General features: G+C 42.6%; 1 long non-coding RNA gene and 1 pseudogene across 1 annotated transcript; one reads left to right on the top strand and one right to left on the bottom strand.

The window, feature by feature from the left end:
- Positions 1-898: 898 nt before the first annotated feature.
- LOC110501593 lies at positions 899-3,012 on the top strand (annotated as a pseudogene).
- Positions 3,013-7,793: 4,781 nt separating this feature from the next.
- LOC110490218 lies at positions 7,794-11,805 on the bottom strand. Its single transcript, XR_002468679.2, has 2 exons — positions 11,467-11,805; positions 7,794-9,245 (listed from the first exon to the last, which is right to left on the bottom strand). It is a non-coding gene; the product is annotated as an uncharacterized LOC110490218 (long non-coding RNA).
- Between the last annotated feature and the right edge of the window lie 3,922 nt (positions 11,806-15,727).

The raw sequence follows: 15,727 nt of genomic DNA on the forward strand, positions 1-15,727 counted from the left end.
CTACAATCCCTGGCTCTATGAACGTACTGGGTGTACATGTATTTTTTTTATTCCAGCCCAGTACTATAACACTTGGTTCAACTAATTGATAAGCTGAATCAGGTTATTATGTTAGTACTGGGCTGGGATAAAATCCTGCACACTTGTGTGCAATCCCCCTTTCTCAGCTTCCTTGGTTATGACTAGTTTCTAGGATTTGAATCAAGACAAACTAGTCCATTGTTGATCAATTATAAATCTATACTTTATATGGTATCATAATTAGTTGATTTATGAAAGGTCATAAGTTATTGTAGAATTTCATTATGCAGTAATGATAACTGAACATCATTCAAAGCTAATATTATTCCCCTCTGTTTAACAGCTTGAGACGATCACTTTTTCACTCCAACTTTTATTTTGAAATCGAGAATTCCCCCGGAAGTAACATTTTGCGGACCAACTGGTTCCGACAATAGATTGGGAAGGTTTCTGACCTTATGGTCTATGGTTCTGACCTGGCTTCTCTAATCAAAAAGGTAAATATGTGTAACGTTAAAAAAATAAATAAGCGAAAAATAGCCCTGTGTAAATGAATGTCAACGTTTTGTCATTTGCCACCGTTTATTTTGAGTATTTGTAGAGTTTAAATTGTGTTGCCTTCATTCCATCCACACCAAGCTAGCTCGCGCTAGATAGTTATGGGTAAGGCTGTTCATAGTAATGACAGATGGACGTGAAAGACGGTTCTGCAATTCCCCGCAACCACAAGAGGCTTGTCACTACTAATACAGGTCAGTAATAATTATTTATTTACAATAGTTGCTGGTTATCTACAGCATGGCATCCACAGACTGAAAGACTTGGATGTTAGTCAATTAGAAAAGTATCATTGGTATGTGCTTATCTCATGTTTGCTATGCCTCCCTTTCAGGCTCTCCTAAATGCTGCAATCCCAGATCACGAAGCTGATGCATTCACTCCATGCGCAGAGGAGGAGCCTCTGCTTCTGGACCCTGCAGTGCAATGGTTTCTAGGGGGCCTTTCCCACTGGGATGCAGAGCATTTCCTCTTCATTGCTGAGAGGGGCTACCTGTGTGAGCACAACTATGCCTCCTTCCCCCTGTTCCCTGTAATACTGTGGGGGCTGCCCCTCAGTGGCTGTCTTACACTGCGTGGACGCCTGCTACTGGCTGTTGCCTTGGGTAACAGCGCCCTCTTCCTGCTGAGTGTGATAGCACTCTATGGACTCGGCCGTGTGGTACTGCAGGACTGCCGTCTTGCTCTAGTCTCCAGTTTGCTCTACTGTCTCACCCCTGCCAATGTCTTCATGATGGATGGTTACTAAGAGAGCCTGTTTGCTGCACTGACCTTTGGGGGGCCTCTTTCTCCTAGAGAGGATACACCCTCCGAGCCTGCCTGGCTCTGAGTATAGCCACTGCTGCACGAGCCAATGGACTTGTGAATGTAGGATTCTTGCTGTATCTGCCCCTGCAACAGGTGCTCTACAAGTACTGGGGACTGCGTAAGGACAATAAGGATACAACAAATGCCTACACTACACCTGGATCATCGCTCGTCTCCTGTTCACGGCTGCATTGGGCACAGCAGTTATTGCCCTCCCCTTCTTGGTCTTCCAGTAGTATGGGTACAGGGCGTTCTGTACACCCTCCCTCTCCTTGGAGCAGATTTCCCCTGCCCTCATCCAGCTTGCTGAGGATAAAGGCTACAGGGTCCCTGGCGAAAACGCACCCCCACCCCTCTGGTGCCTGCGACCCCTCCCCCTGCTCTACTCTCATATCCAGGATGTGTATTGGGATGTGGGCTTCCTGCTCTACTTCCAGCTTAAGGAGATACCCAACTTCCTGCTGGCGCTGCCCATGGCAACTCTGGACATGGTGGCAGCCTACATGTACTATAGGGATAACCCAGCCAGGTGTCTGAGACTGGGGCTGTGGGACAGAGGGGCAAACAAACGGCCAGACAAACCCACACCTGGATTTTACAGCCCCAGGGTGTTTTTATATGTGGTGCATGCTACAATGATCCTGGGATTTGGAACATTCTGCATGCATGTGCAGGTAAGGAACGAATCAGTGGAAAATATTTATGTAAGGGGATTTTAACAGGTTACACAAGAATGTCTTCTTGTACTTATCCCAATACCCCATTGTTCATTTACTGTCCTGCTGGAAGACATGCTCTATCCCCACGTGTTGGATTCTAGGGTACTTCATCTCCTATTGGCTTATGGGCCTGTAACTTCTTACAGTGGACTTGACCTGACACTTTCTATTGAAGACCTGATGTGTGCCCAAAATACTATTTGAGGGCAATAATAATAGCTCTGAAGCGTGTCCATATTTTCTGCCCGCTTCATAAATAGACAGTGCCATTTTAGATAGCAATTGGCTACTCACCTCTGTTAGTGTTAGGCAATAAGGTTCAAGCGTTTTATTTGCACTCCATCTCACTTTCAGAAAATTGCCTATTTTAATATTACCCCCCCCCGGATTTGCAATCCAGCATTGATGCACTAATTATTCCATTCACTTGAAAGTTCCATTCTATCAAATTGTATCTGGAAAAAGTACAGGGTGCAGTTTGTGCTTTTGAGTGCAGATGTTAATGACATTTTTTGTTTACTAAAGAGATATTGTGTAATAAAGCATCACAAATAATTTGCGTTTTTTGTTGATAGATTCTGCTTGCAGCATTTCAGCCATTGATTTCAGTACCAGAGACAGCAAGCCTTTCTAGTTGAAACGCCTAGAAAGTGAAAATCAAAAGTAAATGAAGCTAGCTAGCGAGCTTACTGAATTTAATACAGACCACGCATGTCTAGCTACTGTAGTTGACCTTCTGATAAAACTTGCATCATTACTCTAGAACATTACTAGCAAATGACATTGAAACTTGAAAAGGGGAGCAGTGCACATAACTATGGATAGTCTAAAAACAAACGGTCTAAACTCAAAGGAGAGTGTGCAAGGTTTATTTTAGAATGTATTGTTTTGAATTATAATGACCCAACTGAAGCCGGGCGGGTGGGTTGTCCGCTTTGACACATCGCTCAATTAGAACGTGTCTCTATTATCACACAAAATAAAAATGTCATTCACTTTTTTTCGAGCTCATTTGAATTGGAAGTGGTAGCTGTCTGGTGAGTACGCAGGCCGTGCATTATCTTTCTGAAACATGAGGTGATGGCAGATGAATGGCACAATAATGGGCCTCTGCATTCAAATTGCCATGAATAAAACGTTGTCAAAACTGCCCATCCCCAGCACAAGGTGCACCTGTGCAATGATCGTGCTGTTTTTTTCCAGATTGGCGGCTACCACCTTCCGAGGCTACGGTGAACATTTCATCCCATGTAGGAGCTGCACCTATTTTGCACAGTCCCGGGATAAAATTGACTGGCCAAATTTCCAATGTGGAAACTCAGCTTATTGAGGAATATGTCTGAGCTGCTGACCAACCATTTCGCCCACCTGCTTCCAGAGATTCCTGCTCCATCATCTACCCTGTCTCCTGAGGGTCCAGCTCAGGGGGTTTCTACCACAGGCCTCTAACCCTGGGCTCCCTCTCGCATCAGGCCTCGAGGGTGCCTGAGGCTCCAGCATCCCATTGGTCCCCAAGGAGGTACAGAAAAGGCCGGACATCCACGGCCATTCCCCAATAAAACACATTTAGAATTGAGCCAAGTAAAATTGCAATAGTGGGATGGCACTAAATACATTGCAGATTGGGACTAGGACTATGAGAAAGAGTCTGTAGAATTTGGCTTTAAGGCCTGTTTTAAAAGTTCAGATGGACAGGGAGAGTATTCCGAAGGTGAGGGTTAAGGGAGCAGAAGGCTCTGCTCTCCATAGTTCGGAGACGTGTCTTGGGGACTTGAAGCAGTAGGGATTGGCTGGAGCGGAGAGTGCAAGGTGGCTCGATGAGGTGATGTAGGTGGGGCTCAATCCGTTCAAGGCTTTAAATACAAGCCTTAGTCGTTCTGAGAGATGATAAAGGCGTGGATGAGTTTCTATACATCTGGCTGGGAGAGTGATGACCCGGGCAATGTTTTTTCGAAGGAAAAATTATACTTTACATATTTTTTGATGTGGTCATCGAAAGACAGGAAAGGCTCAAACTTGACTCCCAGGTTGGAGATGAGAGGACATATACAGTGCCTTGCGAAAGTATTCGGCCCCCTTGAACTTTGCGATCTTTTGCCACATTTCAGGCTTCAAACATAAAGATATAAAACTGTATTTTTTTGTGAAGAATCAACAAGTGGGACACAATCATGAAGTGGAACGACATTTATTGGATATTTCAAACTTTTTTAACAAATCAAAAACTGAAAAATTGGGCGTGCAAAATTATTCAGCCCCTTTACTTTCAGTGCAGCAAACTCTCTCCAGAAGTTCAGTGAGGATCCCTGAATGATCCAATGTTGACCTAAATGACTAATGATGATAAATACAATCCACCTGTGTGTAATCAAGTCTCCGTATAAATGCACCTGCACTGTGATAGTCTCAGAGGTCCGTTAAAAGCGCAGAGAGCATCATGAAGAACAAGGAACACACCAGGCAGGTCCGGGATACTGTTGTGAAGAAGTTTAAAGCCGGATTTGGATACAAAATGATTTCCCAAGCTTTAAACATCCCAAGGAGCACTGTGCAAGCGATAATATTGAAATGGAAGGAGTATCAGACCACTGCAAATCTACCAAGACCTGGCCGTCCCTCTAAACTTTCAGCTCATACAAGGAGAAGACTGATCAGAGATGCAGCCAAGAGGCCCATGATCACTCTGGATGAACTGCAGAGATCTACAGCTGAGGTGGGAGACTCTGTCCATAGGACAACAATCAGTCGTATATTGCACAAATCTGGCCTTTATGGAAGAGTGGCAAGAAGAAAGCCATTTCTTAAAGATATCCATAAAAAGTGTCGTTTAAAGTTTGCCACAAGCCACCTGGGAGACACACCAAACATGTGGAAGAAGGTGCTCTGGTCAGATGAAACCAAAATTGAACTTTTTGGCAACAATGCAAAACGTTATGTTTGGCATAAAAGCAACACAGCTGAACACACCATCCCCACTGTCAAACATGGTGGTGGCAGCATCATGGTTTGGGCCTGCTTTTCTTCAGCAGGGACAGGGAAGATGGTTAAAATTGATGGAAAGATGGATGGAGCCAAATACAGGACCATTCTGGAAGAAAACCTGATGGAGTCTGCAAAAGACCTGAGACTGGGACGGAGATTTGTCTTCCAACAAGACGATCCAAAACATAAAGCAAAATCTACAATGGAATGGTTCAAAAATAAACATATCCAGGTGTTAGAATGGCCAAGTCAAAGTCCAGACCTGAATCCAATCGAGAATCTGTGGAAAGAACTGAAAACTGCTGTTCACAAATGCTCTCCATCCAACCTCACTGAGCTCGAGCTGTTTTGCAAGGAGGAATGGGAAAAAATTTCAGTCTCTCGATGTGCAAAACTGATAGAGACATACCCCAAGCGACTTACAGCTGTAATCGCAGCAAAAGGTGGCGCTACAAAGTATTAACTTAAGGGGGCTGAATAATTTTGCACGCCCAATTTTTCCGTTTTTGATTTGTTAAAAAGTTTGAAATATCCAATAAATGTCGTTCCACTTCATGATTGTGTCCCACTTGTTGTTGATTCTTCACAAAAAAATACAGTTTTATATCTTTATGTTTGAAGCCTGAAATGTGGCAAAAGGTTGCAAAGTTCAAGGGGGCCGAATACTTTCGCAAGGCACTGTAGATGGCCTGGCTGTTGATTAAAGGGCAAATGTTTCCAACACTGGTGACCTGCTTGGGTGTCCCAATAAGCAAAGCCTCAGTCTTGCTACTGTTCAACTGGAGGTAGTTCTCTCTCATCCATGCCCTAGGCAGCTGCTGAGTTTTACTGGAGCAGAGATGGTGTCCAGTTTGGTGTTAATGTAAACCTGGGTATTGTTAGCATAGCAGTTGTTATAGTCTGAGGATTTGGCCCGAGAGGGAGCATGTCAGTTAAAAACAGGATAGGCCCCAGCACGGACCAAGATTGAACTCTTTGGCCTGAATGCCAAGCGTCACGTCTGGAGGAAACCTGGCACCATCCCTACAGGGAAGCATGGTGGTGGCAGCATCATGCTGTGGGAATGTTTTTCAGCGGCAGGGACTGGGAGACTAGTCAGGATCGAGGGAAAGATGAACAGAGCAAAGTACAGAGAGATCCTTGATGAAAACCTTCTCCAGAGCGCTCAGGACCTCAGACTGGGGGCAGAGGTTCACCTTCCAACAGGACAATGACCTTAAGCACACAGCCAAGACAACGCAGGAGTGGCTTCGGGACAAGTCTCAATGTCCTTAAGTGGCCCAGCCAGAGCCTGGACTTACCTGGAGGGACCTGAAAATAGCTGTGCAGCGACGCTAACCATCCAATCTGACAGAGCTTGAGAGGATCTGCAGAGAAGAATGGGAGCAACTCCCCAAATACAGGTGTGCCATGCTTGTAGCATCATACCCAAGAAGTCAATACCAGAGGTGACCAACCTCGCGCCACTGATCCCTGATCTCCTGGTGAGCAGACTTCCATTCCAGCCCAGCAATAGCACACTTGATTATTAAGTTTGATATATTGAACCAGGCGTGTTAGTGCTGGGCTGAAACTGAAGCGTGCACACCCAGCAGGGTTGGCCGGCTCCAGTTGTAATAGATTTATACATTGTGTGTGACTTTGAAACTTTTTTTTTTGTAAACAAAATTTGCCAACATAGGTACACATATAATCCATGGTATACAAGGATGTACCCTTATTCTCTTGGGACATTCATTGGGACCTCTGCAGACAACTCTCTGAGGACAGAAAACATCACAAAGAATCAGGCAGCATTATACTAAAATTAGACAGCCCTGAATAGTATGTTGCTATCTCACTCTGTCCTCAGTTTTTCTCTCTAGGAACTGGAGAATATTTTTACAATGTCCTCTCACCTGCCCTATCCAGAGTAGCCTACTCTCCCTTCTATGACAGCTGGAACTGCTAGCTAATCCCTTCATCCTATTCCATGGTTGTTAGCTAGCTAGCTACCTACCTAGCTACAAATGCATTTAGTTACAACGATAAATACATTAAGATAGCTAGCTAACTAGCTAATATAAAGTTAACAAGCTGGTGATATTTAATTCACTTAGCTAGTCATACAGTATGTAAAGTTAGCTAACTACGGTAGCCAAAGCTAGCTAATAATACATAATTTTTGATAATTTTCTAGGTTCTCCCACTGCCTCAGTTTTCTGGGTCCTTTGCACATTTTTTCTATCTTCCCGAAGTTTACAGTGGTAGCAGAACGCAGCTAGTCAAGTGGACCATTGGAGGCATCGAACACACTGACTCTGGTCTTCCAACATGGCGCCTGGCGCAGTTGCTAGATGATTTGTGACACAAATGCAAGCCCCCTATAGCCTATTTAGTGAGTTCAGACCCCTTCAGCTATTTTTGGGGTGGGGGGGTAAAAGATTATAGTGACATTCAGCTACGTTTCAAGCTACCCTTAGGGAGTGTTGACACCCATGGTTTCATTTGTGGCAGAATTGAGGGGGGGAAGTAGCCAAAGGAGAATCTGTCTGCAACATAAATCACATAAATGGTGCACAAGGGGAGTGGGGTGCGGCGGGAGAGGGGCCAAAACCACTATGTCGGGGACCAAAGCAGGGTAAATTGGTGCTGTGATGTCATCTAGTGTTAGAGTTGCGTAAATTCGAATCTGGTATCAGGATAAATATAACAATGAGTCACCGATTGTATACTATGTATTTTTTATTAGCGAAGTAATAAATGGCAAATGAAACTTTCGTATATAAGGGCTCACTGTAATACCACGCAGGGCAGAACAGAGAACTGACAGGATGTATGTAAACAGTGTTCTTATACTGTGATGGACATCGGTCCAACCCGTCTGTTGGCCTATCACAGTAGAGGCTGGGCGTGGATTAAACTTGCTCAGCCTATCGCAGGCACTCAGCCGGGTCCCCGCCTCTTGGAGCTTCTTGGAGTCCTCCCTCCGTCGATGTATAGATTCTTACTGTTCTGGTATCGCAGCCTAGTTATAACAGTTGCTCAGTTCCTGCTATTGTGTTGTTCAGTATTTTTCCATCTCAGTTAAACCTCGATGACCACCCCTCCCTATCACAACTTTGTAAGATACAGCAAGTCACACCATGTGCTCAATATTGTTACATACAAACACAAGGACAAAGCATCTGCTGGGCTGTTATCTACAGTTTTGCAACATGCAGGTCACACCATGTTACTCATGTTAAACAAGCAGTTGTTTAATCTCATAATGATGCTCCAGTGCACAAATGCAGATACCTCACACAACCAACATAAGATAATATTTAATCATATATATGGTAATGGCTATAATGTAAAACACAGAATCCCACAATCCCCCTTTTTCACACCCCAAAGGGTGTGAATAAAAATTCAGCAATGAATCATATAACAGTTACAAAGTTTAAAATACCTTCATGTCCTCCATTCGATCCCACTATGTACTAGATTGGCTACCAGCCACCTAAGAACTTAAAACCCTCATGTCAAAAGAGAACAACAGCTCATTTAAAAACAGAATAAAAGAAAATAGTGTTAAATTTAAGTCCCCCTTTTGACACCCGCTAGGGTGTCACTCATTAGCCTTTTTTGTCAGCGGTCCCAACATAGTAATATGTTAATAGCATTTCATGAAAATAATAAAAAGTTTATTAACTTAATTTTTTATTTTTTTTTTACAGAAAAATAGAAAAAAAAATCAACAAGTGATATATGCTTTTGTCTCCCCCTTTTGACAAAAACAGGATACAACTTTATTGTTTATTGACATGTAAGATGTAGGATAAAACTTTGGTCATGGAAAACAGAGTAAAGCAGAGCAAAGCATTATTATAAACCATCTGGTCCTCTCAGCTACTCTTATCCTGCACCAGGTGGGCACCATGCCACCCAGGGACTCCAAACCTTCACAACAGAGAGAACAAACATACTGGAAAGAACTTAACATATAACAAAAATGTAAAAGAAGGAACTGTGGTGGTGTAATATTTATTCTACTACCTCACCCACAGCATACCATGGGTCATCCTCAGTCAGTCCCATCCTCCCCTGAAAGCTTGATTCAGTATCAGCATCTCCAACTGGAGCATCAAGCAAAGGCATCATGCCTGAAGCCTTCACCACATCTGTAACAGACTTCTTAAAACACGGTATGATGCAAGCAGCACAACACATCAATAATAAAAAATACAAGAATTAGGGTCAGAAATCCAGTAACCACCATACTAGTGTACTTACCAAACCAGGCTCCCAACCAAGAGAACAGTCCAGACTCCTCCACCCCCGCCATGGTCCTCATCTCAGCAAATAGTGCATCAAGCCCACTAAGGGCCTTAGATATACTACCATCTGTACTGGTGTTATTAGGAATATACGTGCAACATTGTTCACCGAACATCTTGCAGACACCCTCCTGACTGGCAAGAAGCATATCTAAAGCAAGTCTATTCTGTCTGGCAACCCTAGATGTGGCCTCAAGCTGTTCAGACATACCAGTGAGTGCATCACGGGAGTAATTCACAAAACGCTGTTAATTATAGTAGATATAATTAATCCATGCAGTCTGTCTAGCATCCACTATGGCTGGACCCATAATAGGTAGTAAGTGCCAGAGTCCATCGTTCCTACCTAATGCCTGACATTCATGAGGAACCCCAACAAGCACCCCCAACAGATTAGTGTGTATGTCAACTCCATCCTCCGTCCATGGAGCACTACGTCTGTCTTTCATCGGATGGAATGTTTTCAGGTCCCCTGGATACAGAACCCAACAGCTGCTCAGCAGTAACATCAACAATGGTCAGTGGAATTATCAAACTGGTCAGAGCACACGTACCTTGCCAGTCTCCTCTAAGAATGGGTCTCAGTACTATTTTTGGGTCCACAGATCCACCACACATCAGCCAGACCACTAGTTTGGTTTAGGCCTGCAACTGGCCAAGTGGCATTAATGGTTATGTTACTACTGCAATCAGCTTCAGGCAATCTCCCATAATCAATGCCATTACCTGTACCCGTGATGCAACTGTGGTTGCCCCCATATGCCTTAACAGGTTTCAGGTTCTTATACGTATACCTCATATAGGACTGCCACAAATTGTCACTACCATCAAAACCAGTCTCTGTGCCTAATTGATCAATAGCTGAATAGTCTCTAACGTTAATTACCTGAATGGGATTTGACACAGTGGTGGTAGGTGGCAGGTGCGGTCCAGGGCTGGTAGAGGAGTGTGTCTGGCTCTGGTTCGTCTGGGACCTCTGTGGTTTTGGCAGCACCTTAATAGAAAACACACCCATCGTATCTGTCCCAGTCCTTTGTAGTCCGAGGGTGTAAGTGCCTGCATCAGAGAGCTTTAATAGTTTTGATGGTTAGTAGGATTTCATCACCTTTACAAAGTTCAACAGTGCTCCCAGGATTTCCCCATATCATGGAAAACCTATCCACCTTTGTGGGATCCCCTATGCTATAAGGATACCCTCTTCTCCAATCCCAGAACAGTCCCAAATTGGTTATCATGTAATCCCCATACGGACACCCTCCCCCATTACACAGGTACACTGGCACTCCTGTACACAGGTGTCAAAACCAAACACCAATATCTCAATTTCTTCCCTGCCCTGTTGGTTCAAAATATGTCCCAAATACTTAACATGAGTCTACCATAATTAAAACTTATCCTAGCTCATTTTCACACCACATTCATCAGCGAAAATATATTGACACTATAATGTAAATTTCACTGCCTTTTTGTATTAAATTACCTTAATATCAGTATTACAAATTACCCTAGATTCTTCATCCAATGAGGCTGATCAGACCACAAAGGAAAGTTACAATGGAGGTCATAAGTCATACCACCCCTCCAAAGAAGTGTTTCTTACTATATTAAACAACATTCCTTTATCAAAAGATTTCACCTATTTAATTAAGACTCAGAAAATAAAAACTTCTAATATTTCATATGTGAGTGTACCCCTTTAAGATATCATGTCTCTGGGAACATGGAAATCCCCTTAACCCAAACGTTTACTACAAAAACAAAACCTAATAATTATGATAATCCCCTCAAACTCAAATAATTCGTTTTAAATTTCCTCGATGTTTCATGTCTTACATTCGTGTTTCTCCAAATTGTCTCCCCAAAATACTTCTTAAACACCCTGCCATTAGACACACACAACTGTGATAAACGTACACTGTCCCTTTAACATAAAATAAACTCAGCCTGCAATCTACTTTGTGGGCCTTTCATTGTTCCCCATAATGAAAACAGATCATTCGTCTACAGTCCCTATAGCATCTGTAGTCCCTCAGCATCTTTACTTGTATTTTTATACAAATTCATTTAAATTGACTTACTGAAAATTCAGTCGCCGTGTTCCTCAATTGTTTGCAGATGATGTGTCTCGTCCTGGGCAGCTCACATTAAGGGTCTGGGCAGGTCCTCGTCGTCTTATGGTCAGACGGGAATTTCCCTCACCCTTCATAAAATGTGCCACTGGTTTTTCCTCGCAGACCCTCACTGGAAAGCTCCGCAGACAGAATCAATAATCTAGTTTGTGAGGGCAAATTGTCGTGAAATGCATTTTTCTGGATTTTTTTGTTATTCTGTCTCTCACTGTTCAAATAAACCTACCATTAAAATTATAGACTGGTCATTTCTTTGTCAGTGGGCAAACGTACAAAATCAGCAGAAGATCAAATACTTTTTTCCCCTCACTGTATAGCCAGCCCAATTCTGATTTTTATTTTCACTAGTTGGTCTTTTGACCAATCAGATCAACTCTGAAAAATATCTGATGTGATTGGTCCAAATACCAATTAGTGAAGAAAATATCAGAATTGGGATGCCTGTGTTAAATGCGGCCATAATGATGTAGCTTATGTCTCTGATTCCTTTTTCAGCAGAAATAAAAATGGTGGCGATTTTAAGTAACATTCCAAAATTGTATTATGAAAGCTGTCTGTTGTAACTGATATTGCAATAGCGGAAGAATGGGGGCAAAACTATCCGCGTTTTGTGTGAGGTAATCTTTATAGTTATGCTGTCATATAGCCAGAGTTGCTGAAAAAAATAACTCTGCCTCCCAATAGCCAATGTTTGCACATTAAAGCTGTGTCTAGCTTTTTTGATATGCTGTGTACATACAGTACCAGTCAAAAGTTGATACCTACTCATTCAAGGGTTTTTCTTTATTTGACTATATTCTACATTGTAGAATAATAGTGAAGACAACACTATGAAATATGCATATGGAATCATGTATTAACCAAAAAAAGTGTTAAACAAAAATATATGTTTTTATTTTAGATTCTTCAAAGTAGCCACCCTTTGCCTTGATGACAGCTTTGCACATTCTTGGCATTCTCTCAACCAGCTTCCTGAGGAATGCTTTTCTAACAGTCTTGAAGGAGTTCCCACATATGCTGAGCACTTGTTGGGATCTTTTCCTTCACTCTGCGGTCCAACTCATCCCAAACCATCTCAATTTGGTTGAGGTCGGGTGATTGTGGAGGCCAGGTCATCTGATGCAGCACTCCATCACTCTCCTTCTTGGTCAAATAGCCCTTGCACAGCCTGGAGGTGTGTTGGGTCATTGTCCCGTTGAAAACAAATGATAGTCCCACTAAGCCCAAACCAGATGGGATGGCGTATCAATGCAGAATGCTGTGGTAGCCTTGCTGGTTAAGTGTGCCTTGAATTCTAAATAAATGACAGTGTCACTAGCAAGGCACCCCCACACTTCCTCCTCCATTCTTCACGTGGGAACTACACATGCAGAGATTATCCATTCACCTACTCTGCTTCTCTCAAAGACACAACGGTTGGATCCAAAAATCTCCAAACTCATCAGACCAAAAGGACAGTTTTCCACCTGTCTAATGTACATTGCTCGTGTTTCTTGGCCCAAGAAAGTCTCTTCTTATGTTTCTTGGCCCAAGAAAGTCTCTTCTTAATGGTGTCCTTTAGTAGTGTTTTTAAAAATTTTTTTTTACAGCAATTCGACCATGACGGCCTGATTCATGCAGTCTCCTCTCAACAGTGAATGTTGAGATGTGTCTGTTACTTGAACTCTGAAGCATTTATTTGGGATGCAATCTGAGGTACAGTTAACTTATCCTCTGGAGCAGAGGTAACTCTGGGTCTTCCTTTCCATTGGCGGTCCTCAGAGCTAGTTTCATCATAGTGCTTGATGGTTTTTGGGACTGCACTTGAAGAAACTTTCAACGTTCTTGAAATTATCCGTATTGACTGACCTTCATGTCTTAAAGTAATAATCGACTGTTGTTACCCTTTACTTATTTGGTCTTTTACCAAATAGGACAATCTTCTGTAAACCACCCCTACCTTGTCACAACAACTGATTGGCACAAAACGCATTAAGGAAAGAAATTCCACAAATTAACTTAAGGTACACCTGTTCATTGAAATGCATCCCAGGTGATTACTCCATGAAGCTGGATGAGAGAATGCCAAGAGTGTGCAAAGCCGTCAAGGCTAAGGGTGACTACTTTGAAGAACCTCAAATATATTTTGATTTGTTGAACACTTTTTTTGGCTATACAGTATTATTATACAATATAGAAAATAGTAAAAAATAAAGAAAAACCCTGGAAGAGTAGGTGTCCAAACTTTTGACTGGTACTGTAGATATTGCTTTGCTTATGTTTGCAAATAGACTGCTGTTACAACAGACAAAGAATGACAATTTGTTCAAACAGTCTTTCATGTACAAGAGGCAGCAGAGTCATGGAGGGTGTAAGCACTGAGCAGTAGCTAAAAAGACTCAAAGGGAAGTGGTAGCGGTTCCTGCACATGCGCAGAAATCTCAGCATCTTTAGTCCAGAAAATACCTGTCCCAGAGAATTCCGAACCGCAGCCACTCTGTAATTATTTAATTTAAGTCATTTAGCAGACACTTATCTAGAGTGACTTGCAGTGCGTCATTTTTTTTTTCTCGTACTTGACCACAACCCTGACGTTGCAACTGCCATGCTCTACCAATCTTTTCTACAAAAAAGGTTTTTGAAAAATATTTCATAAATGCTCATCAGTTCATAAACAGACATGTAGCCTGTCAATATGCAATGAGACCAGGGAGGACAACAAGGTGTGCCTCGATCCATGACACTACAATTGTTCTGATACACAGTTAATATTGTTTTTCAATATTATTACGTGTGTACTATCAAAGTTAGTTTGCAGTCAGCGTTAGTAGAATTTCTTTACATTAATATTTGGTTCCGTAATGAAGAATTCTCAGGTCTCTAAACTACTACAATATTGCTACAAACTTTATTAGCTGGAAATGATCATACTTCATCTGCATGTTACTGTTCAATTCTGAAGTGTTTGATTATTGCACAGACCTGACACGATTCCGTCTACAGAAAACATTTAACTACTACTGCTGAACAGGTCCTGTATTTTTGGCAACAGTGACGTACTGTTTGCTAGCAAAGCTTGCAATCGCACAATTTCAATTAGAGGAAATAAATTGTACATTTTATAGGTTATGATCCAAACCACCATGTGCAACCAGAGGGTGTGAAGGGAAAAACATAATAAAAAAAAATATATATATAAATAAAAACTCTAGACCACCTGCATTCAAAGTTTTCCCTCACCCTCCATTTGGCAAATCTGTCCATAACTCTACCCTCCCAATTCCTGCTTACAAGCAAAAACTAAAACAGGAAGTACCAGTGATACACTCAGTACTGAAGTGGTCCGATGACGCGACTGCTATGCCACAGGACTGCTTTGCTAGCACAGACTGGAATGTGTTCCGTGATTCATCCAATGGCATTAAGGAGTATACCACCTCAGTCACCGGCTTCATCAATAAGTGCATTGAGGACGTCATCCCCACAGTGGCTGTACGTACATATCCCAACCAGAAGCCATGGATTACAGGCAACATCCACAACAAGATAAAGGCTAGAGCTGCCGCTTTCAAGGAGCAGGAGACTAATTTGGACGCTTATAAGAAATCCTGCTATGCCCTCAGACGAACCATCAAACAGGCATAGTGTCAAAACTGGACTAAGATTGAATCCTACGAACGACACCGGCTCTGACATTTGTTGGATATGGCGAGCTGCCCAGTAACGCGAGCCTACCAGATGAGCCAAATGCTTTTCATGCTCGCTTCGAGACAAGCAACACTAAAGCATGCATGAGAGCACCAGCTGTTCTAGACGATTGTGTGATCACGCTCTCCGTAGGCCACGTGAGCAAGACCTTTAAACAGGTCAACATTCACAAGGCCGCGGGGCCAGAAGGATTACCAGGGCGTGTTCTCAGAGCATGTGCGGACCAACTGACAACTGTCTTCACTAACATTTTCAACCTCTCCCTGACCGAGTCTGTAATACCCACGTTTCATACAGATCACCATAGTCTCTGTGCCCAAGAATGCAAAGGTAACCTGCCTAAATGACTACCGCCCCGTAGCACTCACGTTAGTAGCCATGAAGTGCTTGAAAAGGCTTGTCATGGCTCACATCAACAGCATCATCCCGGAAACCCTAGACCCACTTCAATTTGCCTACCGCCCCAATAGATTGTAAATAAGAATTTGTTCTTAACTGACTTGCCTAGTTAAATAAAGGTTAA

This window comes from Oncorhynchus mykiss, chromosome 2 (assembly GCF_013265735.2).
Source record: "Oncorhynchus mykiss isolate Arlee chromosome 2, USDA_OmykA_1.1, whole genome shotgun sequence".
NCBI lineage: Eukaryota > Metazoa > Chordata > Actinopteri > Salmoniformes > Salmonidae > Oncorhynchus > Oncorhynchus mykiss.